Source organism: Mobula hypostoma, chromosome 5 (assembly GCF_963921235.1).
Source record: "Mobula hypostoma chromosome 5, sMobHyp1.1, whole genome shotgun sequence".
Taxonomy (NCBI): domain Eukaryota; kingdom Metazoa; phylum Chordata; class Chondrichthyes; order Myliobatiformes; family Myliobatidae; genus Mobula; species Mobula hypostoma.
Genome location: NC_086101.1, coordinates 176329800 through 176352859, shown reverse-complemented (window position 1 = coordinate 176352859; position 23060 = coordinate 176329800). Strand labels below are relative to the sequence as shown.

The window sequence follows — 23060 nt, the reverse complement described above, 5'->3', positions numbered from 1 at the left end:
TTGAACAAGGTGAAGGTGAAAAAGAAACATTAAAAACAATGTTTTTTTTACACACCTGTAATTTTACCTGAAGCAATGCACGGAGCAGCATTTTATCCACGCGGTCTGTACAGGGGATCGGATAAGAAATAGCCGGAACCTCTTTCTATGTACTCGGCTACTTCAGATCCCGGTTGAAAATACATCTTTCAAATCTCCCCCGTCCCATGCCGTTTCTCCCCCAGCTGTCCGGGTTAAGAACAAAGTATAACAGAATAGTTCTGAAGATTTTTGTTCTGCCTCTCTTTCTGGCTCTGCTTTCAAACTTTTCTGAAAGCAAGAGATAATTGGATCCATAGTAAGCGGATGAATGCATCTTGCATTTTCCTTTAAAATACATCTTTATCGGTATCCCTTCTCCAAATGAGACTGGTGAAACAGGCTGTTTAAACCCCAGAGGTTTTTTAAGCAATCTGTTCTTTTTTTTTCCCCCAACGTCCGCTGAGTGGCAGAAGATTTTTTTTTACTCCACCTTCCTCAGATCCTATTAATATGTGCATCAGAGACTAGCTGTTATTACCCCGTGCTTCCACTCAGCACCGTGGTGCTCTTCTGCAGTCCGAACTGCATTCGCATCACATTCCACCTCCCTCCCTTCACCGGGAGACTTCGACCCGCGCTCGCAGTGGCTGGGAGCTGCTCTGGGGCTCTCGGCCAACCTGCAAGCGCAGGAGGGGTGACACCTGGCCGGTTCGTTTACTGGGATACACCGTACCGGTCACCGCGGGCTGGCTTGGAAGACTTCTAACGCAAGCAAAATAAAGGAAAGTGCGGCGAAGTGAGGCTGCATGCACAGAACTCGCGCGGTGCAAGTTACAGCAGACCAAGTGCTTGCAGCTTGGTGCGAATGAACTTTAATTCCCGGCCATCGCTGAAGAGAGCGGAAGAGAAAAAAGAGCGAGCGAGAGAGAGAGAGAGAGCATCATCTTCCAGCCAGTGTGTAGGAACGAGAGCGAAGACCTGCAGACAAGGTAGGAGAGTATCAGATACAAAAGCAGATGTTACAGTAACGAGCGACAATTACTTATAACATGTGTATCAAAGAAGTGTTACACGCAGAAGACGTTTTGACAGGAATTTAATAAGAGCTGGAATAAGAGATTTAGATGAAAATCCTACCATTATCGAAAAATTACGCGGCCACTAATCAACTATTTAATTCTTAAGCTTTCTGTATATTGGTATATCCTCTTTATATACTTTATCCTTCACTGTTACTACTCTGTTCCAGATGCGAGTATGAATTAGTCACGGGCTTTATTACAATTAGGGATTACTTTTAATTTCTACCTTAATACGATAGCGCAGCGCGTCACGCAAACCTACAAAGGCGAAAGAATAACTTGGTATTAAAACACGCTGAATAATCCGGAGTTTGTGCATATGTCGTGCTGTGCTTGCGATGTGCGATCAATCATTTTTTGGAGTATTTACTAACAAAGTACTTAGAGGAGCTGTTAAATTTAACAGGGAAAGGTAAGACATCTCAATTCACCCTTACTGCAGGAGTTCTCGATAAACAACCAGGGATGTCAGTCCACTGAATTGTTCTGGTAATTGCCTCGGACTTCGCGAAACACAATTCAAGCACTTAATAAATCTTGTGACTGCCACATTATAGACTAATCAGAAGCTGAAACTAATCAATTTTTAGGCGAGCTGCAGATAAACTTGACCGCTGAAAGCAGCGGAAACGAATGTGGGTTTAAAGGCAGAAAGTTGCCTGAGCGTTCTTCAGACAAAAATTCGGATTCCACCTGTAACTGAGAGACTGGAAGCAGTACAAGCATGATCCTGATCTAACCCACTTACCGAATTTACGCGGCAAGGCTCTTAAATGTCAGGGATCGAATAGAAGTCAGGAGCAACGTATTTAAAAAATCAAACATTGTAATTGATTTCCTTTGAAATGTCACCCCTGTTAAGAGTTATTTGTTGCAATGTTGTTACATAATTTCTTTCTTACGGATTTGATCAATGGCAAAAGTTAAAGAGAATAGGACGTAAGCCTTTCGCAATGATCTTTTGATTATTGCACTGATTGGTGATGGTACCACTTATTGCAACGCTGCATGCCAGAGCAAAATAAAACATGTAGCAGTTTTAATCCCAATTATTCACACAACATATTTAACAAGGTAAATATAGAATCTATTTGAATTCATTTGAATGATATTAAGTTTTCCTAGTAGAAAGGTATGCTTTGAGTAAAACATTCACTTATATTCATTTTGATAACCACAGTGCAGCAGACACAGAAAGATTAAAAAAAAGTGGTAGATCTAGTTACAGAAATTAAATTGGGCAGAGCTGATTTTGGATTCGAGATATAAAGAGAAATGTCGATAAAGTTTATATTTAGATTTTTTTTTACATTAGTCCTGATTAGTGAAGTTTGCAGAACAAGTTAATACAAGCCATTAAGTCAACTACTATTTGAGTGATAGAGCTAATGCAATTAATCATTTTATTTCACAGGAAAAAAACACTTGCAAAGTTTGTGATTGTTTGGTGTTGGAAAATATCTTGCTTCCTCAAAACATCCCTAACATTCCACAAACTAAATTTTAATACTTGTCTGTAGCAAGAAATGGACCACCCGGCTGCGTCAAAAGTTACAGATATACACTCTGGTTTCTTTTTTCTAGAGTTTGAAGGGTAGTAGCATCAATATACAATGTCCTGTCTTCACACACATTTTGGAGACCAGTACATCCAATCTACTTTCCAGGATGTGCTGTCACTGGCTATTTTGAGACATCTTATCCACCTTATTATCTATTAAATAGCATGTCAAAATTTAAAAAAAATCTCAGACCAGAATGGAAAAGTTGCAGTTTTTCTTCTCTGTGGATCTTTGATTCTCAGTTGTGCATCCAACTTGGTTAAATGTTGTCAGGTAGCTTCAGAAACCACTTGAGCATACTTGTGTAACATAAGTAGTTAATTTACTTTTTCTCCAAGCACGACAGTCAACATCTCTCCACTAAATTTTCCAAATAGACTATTGTAGATAAGAAGCAAATAATTATTAGCAATAATGGTGCCAGTGTTATGATGTCTGCTTTACTTTAGCATACCTTGGCATGTAATCTTTGTTATCCTGTCAAATATATGAAGCTATCATTGTATTCTTAGTTGGGAAACAATGGGTTGGGGGGAGGTGGAGGAGGAACACAGATTAAGATCTATGTTGCATTTATGTTCATTATCATAACTTGCCTGTGTGGTTTGTGATGCTGATAGAAGTGAATGGTTGTATCACTGCTCAAAATGTCGCTACCAACTGGTGCTACACATTATCAGAATGAATTTCCACTGGCATTCCTTAAGCTTTCTGCTAAACTTCCCTTAGGCTCCTGTTGCTGTTCCAATGCTGCAGTAGGTGGACACCAAAAATAATTCTTGTAATTGATCTACAGCACTGTGTGTTTGGATAAATCTAGTGGCTTGCAGTAGGAAGAAAACCCCGATGGTTTAAAAGTAAAGGAGAATGGTTGGACTTTAACTGCACATTACCTTTCCTCATTGCAAATGGGGACAACACCATGTGGATTTTAAATATGCTTGGTTAAACAATTCATTTTAAAAGAAAAGTAGTTAGTTCGATATGTTACTGGTAAAACTGTCACTTATTATCCATCCCCAATTTCCCCTGAACAGAGGAAGCAATGGCATTGTTGGGTTTTACCACCATACAAGCCAGAGCAGATAAGGTTGGTGATATTACTTCCCCATCAGATATTAGTGAACCAAACAACAGGAATTCTGCAGATGCTGGAAATTCAAGCAACCCACATGAAAGTTGCTGGTGAACGCAGCAGGCCAGGCAGCATCTCTAGAAAGAGGTGCAGTCGACGTTTCAGGCCGAGACCCTTCGTCAGGACTCAGACGTAGTGAACCAGATTCTTTACGTTTTTGGTCATTTGATGTAGACCATTACCAAAACTGCCATTTAATTCTACAAACTTTTGTAGATTTACTTGCTTGCATTTAAATTGCTCAGCTACAGTGATGAGATTCAAATTCTTCTGCTCCCATGTCTTGTGTTTCTAGGTAAGTGGTCCAAGCCTATGGATATTAACCTACAAAGGTATAATTGAACCATTGTGCTATACTACATGGCAGAAGAATATGATTCCACATATTAACATGTTTTGTTTATACTAGACACTTTTAATTGTATCAATTTAGATTCATGAGTTCAACCTTTTTACTTATGTCCCACTTATTATTGAGAAAATTGCCACTTCCTGCTATCTTGTTGTTCTAAAAGCTAGCTTTGCATGCACTTTATTTTTCACTCCTCTCTCTGAAGGTAAATATTTATGTTGGGTATCCAGTTCTCTTGTATTTCACTGAAGTGAGAATCTTTCATCTATGAGTTAAATGCAGACTTGACATGTTGTATTACTGAAGATTCATCAGTGAGCTAGATCCTAATCTTAATAGAAAAACACAGACGACCACCTTTGAAATGATTAGTGAATAGCTTTGACTAATTCTTCAAAGGTGCTTGTCCATTTAGGATGGAACCTAAGGGCATTGCAGCCACCTGTAGGCAACCTAGTGATGTCATGTCTAAGGTTAACTAAATAGACTAAGGAAACATGTGAAACTTGGTGCTGATCTGAGTGGCTCAGTCCACATTAAATGTCGTGCTGTATGATGTGGGTGATCATGATCTTTCCATGACCTTGATTGTTCTTGCCAATTTTTTTCCTACAGAAGTGGTTTACCATTGCCGCATTCTAGGCAGTGCCTTTACAAGACAGGGTGCAGCAGCCATTATCAGTACTCTTCAGAGATTGTCTGCCTGGCATCAGTGGTCACATAACCAGGACTTGTGATATGCACCACCTGCTCCTGTGTCACGTGACCCTGATCAGGGGGCAAAGCAGATGCTACACCTTGCCGAAGGGTGACCTGCAGGCTTGTGGATGGAAGGGGCATCTTGCACCTCCTTTGGTTGAAATGTATCTCCACCCCATCCACAGTACACCATTTATTTATAGACTGTGATTCCAATGTGTTATTTTAGCTTATGTTTGTCAGAAAGAGGAATCAAATATTGAAAACTCATATTTTGATATTCAGATTATCAGAACTTTAAAAAATGTTAATATTCTGGTTTCAAAAGCTGAGGAAGCAAGCGGAGTGGGAAAACACAAGGATTGACAAGAATATTGCATAATTGGTCTTAATCTCCACACTGGATTTCAAGCACCAACTCATTTAAGGTGGTTCAAATTTTTTTGTAGTTTATTAGTTTCTATTGGCCACTTTCCATGATCTGTAATTTTGAAAGCTTTGATTTGTTTTCACCAGTAGTGTCCTTTAGTGAATGCAAAATTGTATTTGAATTAGAGCAGCTTAAAATAGTCAGCTTAAAATTTGATACAACCACATTTAACATTTGGATAGTGACATTATAGTATTATTTAAAGGTTAAGAGCACAGAACAAAATCTCTCTATATATTCAATCATTTATCTTTTCATAATTCTGACAGAAGGATCCTTAACATTGTGACACACTAAGGAAAAATAAGCCTTTGTGAATACACACATACACAAACACACTTTTGTTTAAAACATTAAAAAGGTCACAGAACTATCAAATACCAGCGTGCATTTAGATAGATCCCTCATCAAATATAAATGCTTTGAGATGTTTCCCAAATAATCATGGGAAAATAATCCTTGAGCGAGGAGGATCACAGTGAACAGAGGATATTATGATTTGACCAGACTGTTTGCATCAGTGTTTTATACAGAAGAGCAGCTGGACATGGACACTGATTGCACTGAGGATAATGTAAGGTGGATAGGGACAGCACCAGAGATTCAAGGAGACTGGCAACACTGGGTGGGATTGTCATAAGGAGAGATTAGTCAAGGAAATGGATCTGAATTTAATAATTGTTTGCTTTGAGTGAAACAGGCATTTTTGCTTACTATGTAGAATAGGTTGGAACTGAGGATAAAGTAGAAATCCAGTGATGACCTTAGCCATATGGAAGATCCTTCATTGAATTTCTGGTCTATGTTAAATTGGGATGAGAGGGTAGCATACCTCCCGAAGTCACTTTCTTGCTTGCTTTTAATGATCATCATTGCAATGTCTGAATTTATAATCTCAAGGAGGGTTTCCTTCCTATATCCATTGTTCTCATTTTTTACAGCAGTCGCTGCGGCAAAGGGAGGGGAGAGGATGTGGTTGTGGGAAAGGCAAGAAAAGGAGAAGCAGAATGGAAACAATGATTAATGATGAAAATAATCTCTCACCTTTTCTTTTTCTCTATGATTGGGCAGTAGAGTGACCACTACTGTGACTGAAATCCAATGGTCTGTGACAGCAGAGCATAAATTTATAGATTTAGTCATTCCAGACTCATAACACTAACAGGTATGACCATCCACTTTTTGTTGTTTTGAATAGGATATCACAAGATGGCTGCATGGTAATGAATCATTAAGATTTCTGCATCAAAATATTGGTGGTTCTTATTCACAGTCTGCAGTGTGAATAAAGTTATTACATTGGTCATAAAGTGGTTTCTATTGCACTTAAGTTTATTATTGAGCATCCACTTAGCAGCATAATAAGACACATTTATCTATAATTTCTGTATCTGTTTATTTCAAATGGAGAGCAACATCTGTTAAAATAGCTTTCGGAGTTTTCTATTGAGCAATTCAATGCTCATCTATAAACTTGCATATTGAACTATACAGTATACAACCACATTGTGATTTGCAAATGATCAAAAGAAGACTACATTTGGAAGCTAAATCTGAATTGCACATGGGCTTTAAAAAGTTGGGGACAAAGTTTTTAATGGCTTTCAGGTAGGTGCAGGTACGAATGGCATGAATGCAGTGTCAAGCCAAAATCAACCCTTTTGTGTTTGCTCTGTTTAAAATTAGTCTCGACTGATTAAAGGGGCAATATGTTCTGCTTGGCAGGGGTGTTCTGGCTGAAACGTATCAGAACTGGCCTATCCCACTTTAAGGTTATCTGTCTCCAATATGAGATCAAATTTTCTCTCTCCATAGTTCTTGCCTGATTTGCTGGCATTTCCAGTATTGTCTTCTTCTGGGTTCAGCTCCAAACTGCATTTTACAGCAGGTCAGAGCTCTTGCAGAAATCCGAAGGCAATTTTTTGTTTTTTTTTGTTGAAAACTCTTCAACCAGAAATGTTAATTCTTCTTTTCTTCCTATAAATGCTGCTTGATGTGCAGAAGGTTTCCAGCATTTACTTAGTCATAGGGCCCACTTAGCTGGTCCTAATTTCCTTTATCCCTCCAAACACTATCCCTCTATGTGCCTGTTCAAGTGCTTCTTAAAGGAGAGGAAAGATCCCTTTAGGCCCAGGTTCAAAATACCCAATAACAATTGGAAGAGTTAGTTGTATTGACTTCTGGGGAAAAAGTTGGACTGCCTGAGTTTAGAAGAGTGAAAAAGATTTAATTGAAACAAAATAAATAATCCTGAGCTCTTGACAGGGTGGTTATGAAAATGATGTTTCCTCTTGAGGGAGAATCTAGAATTGAGGATCATTGTTCTTAAAAAAAAAAAAGGGTAATCCATTTTTGGACTTCTTGCTCAAAGCTGGTAGGAGCAGAGCCATTGTGTATTATTTTTATAAAAGAGACCAACAGATTATTGAAAAATGAGGGTGTCAAAGGTTATGGCAAATGGCAGGAATAAGGTTAACATTGGATCATTTGTGATCATAGTAAATGACAGAAAACTTGAGAGCTAATGGTGTGCTCCTTCTAATTATTCATGTATTTTTAATTTGCATTTGTACAAAATAAACAGCTGGAGCTACTCATCAGGTCAGTCAGCATCCAGAAGAGAGCAGTCATGTTATCCTTTTAGCCTCTGACGACAAGTCATTGACTTGAAAAGTTAATTAATTTTCTCCCTCCATAGATGTTGTCTGACCTGCTGAGGTATTCGTACATTTCCTGTTTTAGGTAATAGATGCAGGAGTAGGCCATTCAGCCCTTTGAGCCTGCACCGCTATTCACTGTGATCATGGCTGATCATCCACAATCAGTACCCCGTTCCTGCCTTCTCCCCATATACTTTGACTCCACTATCTTTAAGAGCTCTACCTAACTCTTTCTTGAAAGCATCCAGAGAATTGGACTCCACTGCCTTCTGAGGCAGAGCATTCCACAGATCCACAACTCTCCGGGTGAAAAAGTTTTTCCTCAACTCCGTTCTAAATGGCCTACCCCTTATTCCTAAACTGCGGCTTCTGGTTCTCGACTCCCCCAACATTTGGAACATGTTCCTGCCTCTAGTGTGTCCAATCCCTTAATAATATTATATGTTTCAATCAGATCCACTCTCATTCTTGTAAATTCCAGTATATACAAGCCTAGTCATTCCAATCTTTCAACATATGACATTCCCGCCATCCCAGGAATTTACCTCGTGAATGTACACTGCACTCCCTTAATAGCAAGAATGTCCTTCCTCAAATTTGGAGACCAAAACTGCACACAGTACTCCAGGTGTGGTCTCACCAGGGCCCTGTACAACTGCAGAAGGACTTCTTTGCTCCGATGCTCAACTCCCCATATTATGAAGGCCAACAAATTTTATTTCAGATTCTCAACATGAACAGTATTTTACTTTTGGGTATATTTATGGAATGCTGCTTGAGGCAGGAAAATATCCCAAGATGCATCATTAAGGCATGATTGGCCAAATGAGCCAACAAATGTGATAATAAGACAGCTAACAAAAAGTTTCATCAAAGTAATAGGTTAAAAGATACAAGGGGGAGGGATAAATATAGTGAGACAATTTAAAACTTGGAGTTCAGAAGGCTGAAATCTATTATGTGAGTTGGAAAAGAATAATTTAACTGCATGTGAGAAGAATTTCAAGCCGGTCTAAAATACTGCCCACTGCTGAATAATCTCATTCCCACTGAATTCATTCTGATAATACTACATAGCAAGCATACAAACCAGAAAGGAATTTCACCTTTTTGAAGAGATTCTTACTGTTGCCTTGTGTAAGTATTGAAAAGGTGGGTGCAGTATGAGGTAGCGGTAGGTAAATTAAATCAGAATAGATGGACGTCCATTTAGAACAGAGATGAGGATTTTGCTTAGCTAGAGGGTGGTGAATCTGTGGAAGTTAAACCTTTGATTTTAAGTGTACTCAATGTCTTGGCTATGGAGGCCAAATCATTAGGTATATTTAAAGCAAAGGTTAATAGGTCCTTGATTCATAAGAGAGTCAGAGGTTATGAGGAGAAAGCAGGAAAATTGGGTTCAGAGGGATAATAAATCAGCCATGATTGAATGGTGGAGAAGACTTAATGGGCAGAATGGCCTAATTCTGCTCTTGTGTCCTATGGTCTTATAGAAAGATGCAGCATAATTTGCTAGTCCATTTGTACAGGGCAACCTCAGCACTCCTACAATTTTCTGGCTTTCTTATTGGTGTGCTTAATTTCAACTGAGATTTTTTGGCTATCTTACCTCCTGTTGTTGGCTATCAAAAAGACCCCTGAGCAATTCACTTCATTGAAGAACATTTTACAACAATTACTTTGCTTATTTGCTTAACAATACTTTTTTATTAATTCATCCTTTTTATATAGATGCCACAATGAGGGCAGCAATCATTGACTGACCTTGGTAGCCCAGGATAATAAATTCTTTGCCCGAGAGGGTTGCGGAGGCTAGATCACTGAAGATCATTAATGAAGCAGTAGATGAATCTTTAAAGGATATTGGAATTGAGAGTTATGGGGAACTTGCACAGATGAGGACTTGAGGCCTGCAGTAGGTTAACCAGAAAGTTATCAACATGGTGGGAAATGTATGGGGATCAATTTTTATTTTTATTTATTACAAACTAACAAAAAACACAAAATACAGCACATCCACAAAAACCACCACCACAAAATCAAATTAAATATTGAGCAGCAAAAGAGGGAAAAATATAAAGGCAAAAGTAAACATACACAGCAGAGGTGCACCACACCAAAAAACCTCAGTCCTCACCCCGTAAGAAAGTCCAATACAGGGCCCCATATTTTTTCAAAGATGTCCCCGTTGTCCTCATTACATAGTCTCAGTCTCTCCAAATGTAAAGTATTTGCCAGTTCCCTCAGCCACAGATTGTACGTAGGCACAGAGTCCATTTTCCACATTTGCAGGATTAACTTCTTGGCAATCACCATTCCAAACAATACAGCCATTTTTTCATACATATTGGCTGAAGGTAGGGAGCTTGTTGCTCCAAGGACGGCTATGAGCGGGTCTGGTTCCCACCGCTTCCCAAAAGCCTCAGAGAAACAGTGAAAAATACTTTTCAATATGCATAAAGCTTACAACATGATCAGAATGAATGTGACAAGTTACTGTTCACAGATTTACATCTATTACAAACTGGTGAAACAGCAGGGTAGAAACTGTGCAACTTTTCTTTGGAATAATGGATTCTATGTTTTGTTTGAAACTGTGTAAGTCTGCGTCTGATGTTGACCGAACAATCATGTATACTCTTTAAACACTCATCCCTCACTCCTCTGTCAGTTCTATACTCAATTCATCCACCCATGCCTGTTTAAAACTTGCAGTATTCACCCGAGCTCCATTATGTATGATCTGATAAAAATAGGATACCGCACTATGAGTAACAGGATCAAATTTATTTATTGCCCCAGGGACTCATGTTTGTCTAAAACTTCGAAGTTAGGTACAGTATATATTTCCTAACATAATCTCAAATTTGTAAACATCTTTTTAAAAAAAACTAGATGCAGGGATATTGTAAACTGCTTGCAACTGTGCAAATGAGGCAAAGTTTCCAAATGTTAGGAAATACATTTGCCTCATTCTCTTGTATTCTAACGGGCAGTTTAATCTGTTCAAGTGGCTTTTTGGAGGACTGTTAACCCAATCATATTGGGGAGGGCTAGAATAATGTACGAGCTTGACAAGTTAGTAAAAGTAGATTTAATTCCTTCAGAAAATTGGTTTATTTACAGCAACTGATAGCTTTGCAGTCACTTTTACTGATAGGAACACAATGTGCTGCAGATGTTGGAAAAGTGTGAGAGAGAGAGAGAAAAAAGAAAGCAGCATCCATCACCAATATCACAACATCCAAGCCATGCTCTCTTCTTGCTGCTGCCTGAGGGGAAAGTGATGCAGGAGCCTTGGGTACCATACCAACAGATTCAGGAACAGCCATTACCCTTCAACCATCAGGCTTCTGAACCAGCGAGGATAACTTCACTCACTTCATCAACGAATTGATTCTACAACCTGTGAACTCACTTTCAAGAACTCCTCAACTTGTGTTCTCAATATTATTTATTTACTTTTTTAATATATTTTTATAGTTAGTAATCTTTTGCACATTGGTTGTTTGTCAATCTTTCTGTGGCTTTTGAATAATTTTACTGTTCTACTGTGAATGCCTGTGAGAAAATGAACCTCAGTAGTATATAGTGACAGATACATATTTAGATAATAAATCTACTTTGAACTTTGTGCATATGTGAAAAGAGTTAATATTTCAGGCGGATGGCCTTTCATCAGAAAACCTGCTGAGTATCTAGAGTATTATGTGTTGTCAGTTTGCTTTTGTGGATGATTAATTTTTCATTAATTTGTTCTACCACTTTATGAAATAAACCATTAAAGAACTTGATAACTGGCTTGAATTGCAGTAAATTTTTTTTAAAATTTCTGTAACTAATTGAGCTAGCTGTTTTGAACAGAAAATCTTGGCTAAATATTTATCTTGCAGAAGGTTCTGTCCAATGCTTGGAATAAGCCACTGCAGTATGTAATTTGTGGATACGCTGTAACCTAATCAATAATCTTGGTGAGATAAAGCCATTTCTAATGATTTATTGATGGATCTTTTGACTGTTCTTGAAGGTGGATTTTGAAGTTTCACATCTTCTGTGGACAGCAAAGGGTCGGCTAGATTTTTTTTAACATGTACTTCTTTGAAGTACCACAAAAAGCTGTTAATTAGTGTAACCATGCCAGTTATGCACTTGAAGTATTGAAAACACAGTGATGAGACAAAACTTGAACTAATACCTTTTCCCCTTCTGATTAAACACTTGTTATGATGGCCCATCATCTTACTGACTCTGGAGGTCTGAGCTTGCAAGAATGCTCTAGAATTATTACATTACTACATCTATTAATGCCAGTAATAATAATGTGATATAATATGCTCACAAGGATTTTGATAAAGGCCTATTGTGTTTAAATAATTCCAATAGAATCCTCAAGTTGTACAGCATGGAAACAGGCCCTAAACCCTCCCAGTCCATGCTGACCATTAACACACTAATGTCAATTTATTCTTCATATTCCCATCAACTACCCTAATCCTACCCCTAACTCTGGCCCAAATGATAATTAATCTGAAGATGAATCTGAACAGTTACATTTGTTTGTGAAAGATCAAGGAATTGAGAGCTGTGGGGAGCTGGCATGGAAGAGGTGAGGCCTGGATGGCTGGGTCATGCGAGAGGAGTTGAGCAGTCTACCTCTGCTCCTACCTTCTGACCACCTTGATTTGTATGCTCACAAGGTTGGCCATGTTGCTTGGATAAAGCGAGTTCTCCAAGAGCCCTCTCCTGTATAGTCTGGTGAATCGTGTTTGCCATGACATTAATTGCATGTGTGATCAGGGCTGAGACTGGGGATGGGGAAAACCAGAGGGTTGGAATGTGAGCAGGTTTATGGCCACAGCCCTTCTCCAGCGGACGGCTAAAGTGGGAAATTGCAAACAGGAGAAAATCTGCAGATGCTGGAAATCCAAAGCAACACGCAAAATGCTGGAAAAACTCAGCAGGTCAGGCAGCATCTGTGGAAAAGAGTAAACGATTGACTTTTTGGTCTGAGGCCCTTTGAATTCAGATGAAGGGTGTTGGCCCAAAACACTGACAATTTACCTTTTTTCCATAGATGCTACCTGGCCTGCTGAATTCCTCCTGCATTTTGTGTGTGTGTGTGTGTGTGTGTGTGTGTGTGTGTGTGTGTGGCCAAAGTGGGGTTTGGATTATTAATACCAGAGGATTGTAGCTGGAATGCTTGTATATTTTAACTAAAAATATAAACTTAAACTTACCAAGACATTGTTCTTTCTGTGTTAGGATTCATTACAATGTGTCATTACAGTGTCTGTATCATTACCAACAGCCCTGGTTGAATCCGTGTTTTTCCTCTTGCACATGGAAAGTCAATGTCTCACAATTAACAAGGATTTTGTATACCTCAAGACATGCATTACTTGCAATTACCCTGCTACCTCGATCTTTCTGAGATACGCCTTTTAGATGTTTCTTTACAAGCAAGTTACTACATAAATGTTACTCATTTTACAGGGTGAGCAACACAGCATTTTTTTTTTTTGCAGTGACAAAATCCTTGTGTGCAAGTCAGAAAATCCCAACACCATAGCTGCGTTAAATAAAAGATTAATGCTTGACTCAGTGAAGGAGAAATTTGATGTCTTGACACTTCATACAGAAATCCCAATGGACTGTTCATGCATTTCTGAATCTACAGCTTGTTTTATTTCTACTGTTCCAGGACATGCTTTCATTTTTCATGCATTTTTGACTTATGAAAGGTGCACTAAAATAACCTCATTAAACTGCATGTAGAACAAACCATTTTATCTCCAACTCTCCAATGCAATGAATCTCTAAAGTTGCAGCATAATTATTAAAGCACAGGAATAATTTAGACAGAGCTGAAATCCTCCAGTGTATTGGTTGCTAGGATTTTAGTATTGATAAAGGTACACTTGATTTTGTTTTATTCTGCATTTCCAAGTTTTGCATGGCAGATGCCAATCATTTCTTTCCCATCAAGTTTGTAAAATTTATTATCAAGATTGCATATTTTGTTTTGTTTCTTGGGGTTTATTAGGCTATCTTCAACTAATATCTAGTTTTTCAGCATGTCAGTTCTGAAGCTAAGATGCTTATTTTTAAGAATCATTTTTCTTCTACTATTTAACTAAATCCATCACTGTTGTGCTTGCATGATGAAGTGTTGGCAGATTGTTCAGAAATAATGACACATCATAGATCTAGCCTCATGTGGTACTTAACTGTGTGTTCTGGCAGAAATCGGATCGTACCAGGTGTAGGAATACAGCATTCATTTCGATTATAAAATACACAAGTGGGGTGGCTGCGAGCACTACAAGACCATAGCAGAAATAATATGTATTGTTATGGTCATCACAATAGAAAACACTTGGACAAATGCATTGTTAGGAAAAAGGATCAGGGGGATATGAGCAAAGTACAAATAAATGGAACAGGAGTTACACACACAAAATGCTGTAGGAACTCAGCTGGTCAGGCAGTATCTATGGAGAGGAATAAAAAAATCAACATTTCAGGCTGAGACACTTCATCAGGACTGGAAAGGTAGGGAAAGAAACCAGAATAAGGAGATGGGGGAGTGGAAGGAGTATAAATGTAGCCAGGTGAGGGGGAAGGTAGGTAGGTGGGATGGGTGGGGGCTGCAGAGATGGAAATAAAGTGAAAAGCTGGGAGGTGACCGGTGTAAAGGACTGAAGAAGAAGGCACATAATTGAAGGGTTGGAGAGCAGCAGAGATCACAGAGGGGGAACAGTGAGAGCAAATCTCATTGAACTCCTACCAAAGGGAAGTTTTAAACTACTTCAGGGTAGAATAGATGACCATCTTGGTTGATTTGGACGAATTGGAGTGAAGGGCCTGTTTCTGTGCTGGATTACTCTGACTCTTTGACATTACAGAAAAAATAATACAATTAGATCACAAGATATAGGTGCAGAATTATGCCAAACTGCCTATTGAGTCCAATCCACCATTCAATCATGGCTGAATTTTTAAACCCATTCTTCCATCCTCTTCCTTTAACATTGAACCCCCTTTCTGATTAAGAATCAATCAACCTCTGCCTTAAGTATACCCAATGACTGAGCCTACATAACCCTCTATGGCAACAAATTCCACAAATTCACAATCCTTTGGCAGAAGAAATTCTTCCTCATCTCTATTTGAAAGAGATGTCCCTTTATACTGAGGCTGTGCCCTCTGATCCTGGACTCTCCGACTAATGGTAATATCCTCTGCACATTTACACTATGCAGGCCTTTCAGGGTCAAGTAGGTTTCAATCAGTACTCCATTCAACACAGGCCCAGAGTCGTCAAACACTTCTCATGTGAAAAACTTGGTAGGCACTGAAAAAGCTTACAAAGGTTTACAAGAGGAATTCCAGACATGAGAAAGAATTGGTTAGGCTGGAGTTGTTTTCTTCACAACAAAGCAACCAAGGACAGACTTAATCGAGATGTATTGCACATCATAAAATGAGTAACAGTCAGCATGGTTTCCTCAAGGAAAAATCTTTTCTGACAAAATCTGTTGGAATTCTTTGAAGAAATAACAAGCAGGGTAGATGAAGGAGAATTGGATGAAGTTATGTACTTGTTTTTCAGAAGGCCTTTGACAAAGTGCCACACATGAGGTTGCTTAACAAGCTACAAGCCCATGGTATTACAGGAAACATCCTAGCATGGATGAGGCAGTGGCAGATTGTCAGGAAGCAAGAAAAGGGAATAAAGGGAGCCCTTTCTAATTGTTTGCTGGTGACTAATTGTTTTCCACAGGGGTCTGTGTTGGGATTGATTCTTTTTATGTCATATGTAAATGATTTGGATGATGGAATTGATGGCTTTGTTGCAAAGTTTGCAGATGAAATGAAGATAGGTGGAGGGGCAGGTAGTTTTGAGGAAGTAGAGAGGCTACAGAAGGACTTAGACAGATTAGTAGAATGGGCATAGAAATGGCAGATGGAATATCATGTTGGAAAGTGTACGGTCATGCATTTTGGTAGAAGAAATGAAAAGGTTGATTATTTTCGAAATGGAGAGAAATACAAAAGAAATTGAGGTGCAAAGGGGTTTGGGAGTCCTGCAGGATTCCCTAAAGGTTAATTTGCAGGTTGAGTCTGTGGTGAGGAAGGCAAATGTTATGTTAGCATTCACTTCAAGAGGACTAGAATATAAAAGGAAGGTTGTAATGTTAAGACATTAGAAAGCCCTGGTGAGGCCTCACTTGGAGTATTGTGAGCAGTTGTGGGCCACTTATCTTGGAAAGGACGTACTGAAGCCGGAGAGGGTTCAATGGAGGTTCACAAAAACAATTCCAGGATTGAATGGCTTGTAATATGAAGAGTGTTTGATAACTCTGGGCCTATATTCACTAGAATTCTGAAGAATGAGTGGTGACCTGATTGAAACCTAATGAATGGTGAAGGGCTTTGCCAGAGTGGATGGGAAGATTACATTTCTTATGGTGGGAGACCAGAGGACACAGCCTCAGAATAGTGGAGCATCTTTTTAGAATAGAGATGAGGAGGAAATTCTTTAGCCAGAGACTGGTGAATCTATGAAATTCTTTGCCAGAGGAAGCTGTGGAAACCAAGTCTTTATGTATATTTAAGGCAGATGTTGATAGATTCTGGATTGGTCAGAACATGAAGGGATACGGGGAGAAGGCAGGAAATCGGATCTGAGAGGAAAATTGGATCAGGCATGATGAAATGGCAGAGCAGACTTAATGGGCCAAATGGCCTAATTTTGTTCCTACTTTTGTTTCTAACTTTGAAGTCTTGTGGTATTATAATGTCCTGAGAGGCCGAAGCAGGCTTAAGAACAAGAAACGATTTCCCTTAGATGAACAGCCAAAGGGGAGAGCTGGGAAAAATATACTTTCACCCAAAATGGTTGTTTGAAACTCGCCACTTAAGGGGGGAACCCACCTCACACTTGGGAAAGCACTTTATGTAATGTAGACTTGAAGGCCATGGATTGAAAAACATGAGGTGGGCAGACTTGTCTTGTGCGTTGTACGTAATTATGCAAATTTAGTCAAATTGAGAATTGAACAAACTAGAAGTGGGGCCAAGCAATGAAGTGATAACATTCTTGTGATCTCATGGATTATTCTGCAATTGGCGGTAAAGCCTGTTTTACAGAATGTCCTAATTGTAGTTGGAACTGGAATATTTCTGGCCCAGGCTCCTGATGTTGTCTTCTGACTGTTCAACTCCAACTGAGGGCAGAGGGAGACTTGGATGTTTGCTGTCAAACATTATTCCTCATTTTATTTGCTAGCTTCTCCTTGTCAGAAGACATGGAAAGATGAAGAAAGTTATCTGTCTCTTTTAAGTGGGATCTTATTCACTTGGATGGGTTGGGCTGAAGTGTTTATTTCTGCCCTGAATAACTCTGACTCTACAAATAAACTGACTTGCTAACTGGTTTGATTTGCCCATTATCCCACCTTCCCCTCTCTCCTCTCAGAACACAAATCACATATCTCTGTCTCACCACGCCCCCTCTCCATTTGATACTGGCTCGCTGCCCTCTCTGGGTCAACATCCAACACATCAACAGTTCCTTTCCCTGCACAGATGCTGTTTACTTGGCTGAGTTTCTCCAAATAAAATGATCCAAGTGTATATCCCAATCAGCTAGTTTCATTTAGTTAGTCCCCTCAAAACATAAAGACCAGAAATGAAAAAAAAAATCTTGCAAGTAGAAAAGTGGTATTCCACATTCATCAAATGAGAAGCTAAAAAAAGTGATAGATGAAAGACCTCCTGCCCATTAGGGATTTACTGTGAATTGCTGTTTGGTAATTGGTTTACTATTGTCACATCTATTGAGGTACAGTGAGAAACTTGTCCTGTCCATCATTTACAGACATCAATATGTTACAACAGTGCAAAGTTAGATATAACATAGTGCAGAAAAGAAGTGTTACAGTACAGGGAAAATGCGGTGCATTGCCCATCTTGCCTGCCCATCCACAAAGTTGTGCTCACTTATGTCTGTGATCTCAGAGAATCTGAACTGCAATCTCGCACTGATGCCTACACTGCTCTCAAAGCCTCAGTCTCCAAATCATGGGCTCAGAACCCATCCAGGTTCCCGCTGCTGACATCGCATTGCTTGGATTGAACTTGCATGAAGCCTGAAATTCCGTGCTCTGTACTATCAGCTCATTTAAAAAGTGCTGAAGAGTTGTCTACCTGTGCCTTTTTCCCAGGACGCCAAAGGCCAATAGCAGAGGACATCTGTTCAAAGTGAGTAGAAGAAAGTTTAGTGGAGATGTCAGAGTTGGGTTTCCTCCACAAAGGGTGCTGGATTGGTGAGACCCGCTATAAACTGGGGGACCACTCCACTGAGCACCTCATCAAAAGCAGAACTTTCCGAAGCCCCAAAATTTAAATTCTGATTTCCATTCCTGTTCTGGCTTCCTTTTGTGGTACGATGAGACCACCCTCAGACAGAGGAGCAACACCTTATAATCTGTCTAGATACCTCCAACCTGATGACATGAATTCAATTTTTCCTTGCAGTTAAAAAAAGTTCCTGCTCCCCTCCCCTCTTCTTCTGAGGTTTTATGGCAGACCACTTTAAGGTGCGTTACTGCCACCTTCTGAACTGGAGTGTGGGTCACAATATCCAACATTTTTATATTTGTATCAACTTCTCTCATAAAAGACCCATAATCCTGTGATCTTCTCTGCAAAATATTGTTAATAATAATTTGTATTTTATTTTATGATAACTTTAAAGTCAACCATGCTCTCTCAACTATATCTTGAACACCTCACCAACACATGCTCAACTATTCCTTGCTGATTACAATGCTCACATTTCCCATTATTTAAAAACAATATATTATTTAACCTAGTGAGCTCAAATCTCAATCTCGATATAATCACCTTCTCCCTCCCGCTCTTTTCTGCATGCCTCGACCATCCCACTTTTTTCTGGATATTATAAGGATGTCTTCCTGTTCTCTCCTGTTGATTTTACTTTTAATAATCTTTTTAGTTTCTCCTTTACTGTAATTTATTTGGACGTTCAAATAACTGGAGAAATCGGCTGTCTAGTTGCCTCCTTTGCTAATTTATCCGCTTGCTCATTCCCTCTCCCATTAACGTGCTGAAATTCATATAAAACATATACAGAGTCCCATCATTTTAAGTCTAAATCAGTTATGTATTATCTCACACATAATGTCTGGTCTTGTCTCTGAATGTAAATCGCTTAGACTCCTGATTGTTGTGCTTGAATCAGACAATATTAAAACTCTCATCACTCTCACTTCCTCCACCCATTGCAAAGAAGATAAATGGTCCAGCTGTTGTTTCACCTGTATACACAGAGAAATAATCATTTATCCTCACCAGCTTTTTAATGTTAAAACTAGACACTACAAATCCTACATCCAATCTACTATTACCATTTTGAGTATTTTTTGTGTACATTTTTAAATATCCATACTAATTAATATTTACCTAAGATTCAACTACACCTTGGTTTAAAATTACTTCTCTATTTCCTGTCTCGTTTTGAATAATTTAAAATCTTTCTCTGGTGCTTCATGCAGCCAGGGAGGCAGCCCAGGAAAAGGCACTGTAACACTCACTGTCTTGTGACTAATTCTGTCCTTTCTGCTTTGCCTTCAATAGTTCATGCAAAACTTTTGATTTTCTTTCCTTCCTTTTCCCAACATAGATCTGAAAGCTGTTTAGTTGGACAATTTTCTTCAGGCCCTTGCAGGTTTACCCACTATGTTAATACAAGCTGTGTTCTTCTCAGTTCCAGAGATGTCTCTCCCAACTCCGCCTGCATTGCCATCACTGGTGATGTCTTCATGGCTCCACTGATTAACCTTACTGCTTGACTTTGAATTGTATCCAATTTCTTGAGCATACTGCGTGATGCTGATTCATATACCATGCTTCCATATTCCAGTATTGATCTTGTATATTGCTTTCAAGGATATCCTATTGGCTCCCCATTCCTTTCCTATTAACATTAAGCACTTTCTTACTTTTGGTTATTATTTCCTTAATGTGTGTTGACCATGCAATTCTTGTATCAAACCAAATTCCCCTCTTCTTCTCACGAACGAGATAAAATCTGCAGATGCTGGAAATCTGAGCAACACACACATAATGCTGGAGGAACTCAGCAGGCCAGGCAGCATCTAGGGAAAAGTGTACAGTCGACATTTCAGGCCGAAACCTTTCAGCAGGACTCTTTCTGTATTCTCCAGTCTGACCTCTCGCCTCTTCGCATCTGCCTATCACCTCCTCCTGGCGGCCCTCCTCCTTTCTGTTCTCCTACAATCCACTGTCCTCTCCACGTGGCTTCACCTGTCATGTTTTAGCTATCCCCCTTGCCCTCTTCCTCCAACCCCCCCACCACCTTTTTATCCTGATGTCTTTCCCCCTTCTTCTGCAGTCCTGAAGAAGGGCCTCAGCATGAACCATTAACTGTTTGCTCACTTCCATGGATGCTGCTCAACCTGTTGAGTTCCTCCAGCATTTTGTGCGTGTTACTTTGGATTTCCAGCAACTGCAGACTTCCTTGTGTTTACATTTAGAATTTAGTTATTTATTGAGGTACAGATTTATTGAGAACAGGCTCTACTGGTCCTTTGAGCTACACTGTCCACCACTGATTTGGCCCTAGCCTAATTACTTAATAAATTACAATGATCAATTAACCTTTGGACTGTGGGAGGAAACCAGAACACCCGGAGGAAACCCATGCAGTCACAGGGAGAACATACTAAGTCCTTACAGACAGCAATGGAGATTGTACCCAGGTCATTGGTACTGTAAAGCATTATGGAAACCACTTCGCTACCATTCTGACATATATTGGCAGCATGGAGAATTCAAGTGGTAAAAGTGATTGTTTCTGAAACAGCGAGTGTTGCACAATGGATCTCGTAGCTCTGCGCTTGAATAGTTCCTGATGAATTTTACCAAATACTTATCACAGTATTATAAAGGTGGCTAGCATTGCTTTAACACGAGGACTAACAAAGTCAAATTTCTAGGCCATTGCCTTTAAAGCAAGGCCGTACAACTAAGGTTGGATCTTTAATGTCATTAAAATACTATCTCAGCATGGACAGAAAGTAACGTGGTGATAAGACATAAGTAGAGTATTCAAATCAGAAGGAAAGGATTAAATGGGGAGGAACCAAATGAGTAATCTAATTAAATGCATCATCACACTGCTTGGATTTAACTCATGTGAAGCCTGAAATTTGAAGCTCTGTATTAAGCAAGCTTAGTAAAATGTGTTAAAGAAAAAGAGGTTTCCATTTAGTGAAATAGATGCAAAATCTCCATAACCTTAAGAATATCTGAAGATAAGAACAAAAAGATATGTTCAACTCATTTGTAAAATTATAAGATGATTAATTTGGTATTATTCCTTGGAGCTATCCATAAGAAACAAGTGGTTTATCTTTCAACCACTGTCATTGGATGCAATTCCTTAATTGGCCAATTAAATCAGACCAGTAAGTATAGTGTATTAATGAGGTTAAATCATTAATTATCTTTTCAATGCTGACCAATCAGAAAGGAACACAGTGGATTATCACCTTGGCAATTATATTTTCACCTTGATGGGGATTTTAATTTTATACAACATACTTCAATAAAATCTGAATCTAAATCTCTGAGTCTTATTTCAGAAGACTGACTACGAGAAATAGGATGGTAAAATACCACCATACAAAACTTTAGTAAGGCTGCATTTGGAATATTATGTTCTATGTTGGTCACTTTGCTCTAAATAAAGAAGCGAGGGACTAAGTTATGAAGACAAGCTGTGTAGAGTCATAGGTCATATAGCACTACAGTGCACAATCAGGCCCTTTGGCCCATCTATTTAATGCCAAATTATTATTCTGCCTAGTTCCATCAACCTGCACAGGGACTATAGTCCTCTGCACCCCTCCCAGCCATTTACATACAGTAACTCTTTGAAAGGAGAACAGATCAGACTCTATAGTGACAGGAGAGGGTCACATAACTGAAGAGCTGGAAGGGGCAGGAATGACCTTTCGGCTATCTGCATGGAAAGACACTGGAGTAGTTTCCCCTCCGATTCTTGCAGCATCCCCTTATAGATTGCTGCTTGTAGCCAGAGAACAAGTAACACTCACATGTCAGTGCTCCATCTTGATTTTCGTGGATTTTTGGGGCCTGAGTTATTGCAGAACTTCACTTTAAATTGATCAAGCATTGTGTTCAAGATATTAAGGGTTGCCTTAAAACCTATAATAACTAATATGACTGCGATGGTGTAATCATTGGGATACAGAATCTTGTACCTACCCCAACTCGACATACATTGGGCAAAAACAGGAAAAACACACTTCACGCCTCTGCCTCTTCCACGTATCTCTTCCTAGCTCCTCACACCATTCCCTTTCATCCGCTCTCCTCACCTGCCAGTTAGTGGTCCTCCCCATCCTCCTACCTTTTTAATGTGGCCTCTGCCCTCTTCCTTTCCATTCCCAATGAATGATCTTGGCTTGAAACCCTGACTGTTCATTTCCCTCTGTGGTGCTGCCGGATCTACTGAGTTCCTCTATCATTTTGTGTATGTTGTGCCAGCGCGCAAGCATCTAGATTTTGATGTGCTGGCATGAGAGAGGATCCAGAGTAGGTTCACAAGAGTTATTCTGGAAATAAAAGGGTTAATGTATGAGGAACATTTGATGGCTCTGAGCCTGTATTCACTGGAGCTTAGAATAATAGTGAGGGGATTTCTCTTTCAAACCTATCAAATACTGAAAGGCTTAGATGGAGAAGATGGTAGGTGGTGTAGGACCAGAGTGCACAACCTCAGAATAGAGCAGGGGTTCTGAACCTGGGGTCCACAGACTCCTAGATTAATGAAAAAAGTTTGGAAACCCATGAAATAGATGTATTTCTCTTTAGAACTGAGATGAGGATGCATTTCTTTAGCCAGAGGGTGGTGAATCTGTGGAATTCATTGCCACAGATGGCAGTGAAGGCCAGATCATTGGGTGTATTTAAAGCAGAGGTTGACAGATCCTTGAATAGGAAGGGTGTTAAACGTTTTTTTTTAGATTACGAGGACACTCAGT

At 39.3% G+C, this 23060-nt stretch overlaps 1 long non-coding RNA gene across 1 annotated transcript in view; it reads left to right on the top strand.

Annotated features, from left to right (window-relative positions):
* Positions 1-659: 659 nt before the first annotated feature.
* Positions 660-23060, top strand: part of LOC134346357 (uncharacterized) — a 1029867-nt gene continuing 1007466 nt past the window's right edge. Inside the window, exon 1 of the long non-coding RNA XR_010017916.1 lies at positions 660-1010. This is a non-coding gene — a long non-coding RNA (uncharacterized LOC134346357). The remainder of the gene's footprint in view (positions 1011-23060) is intronic.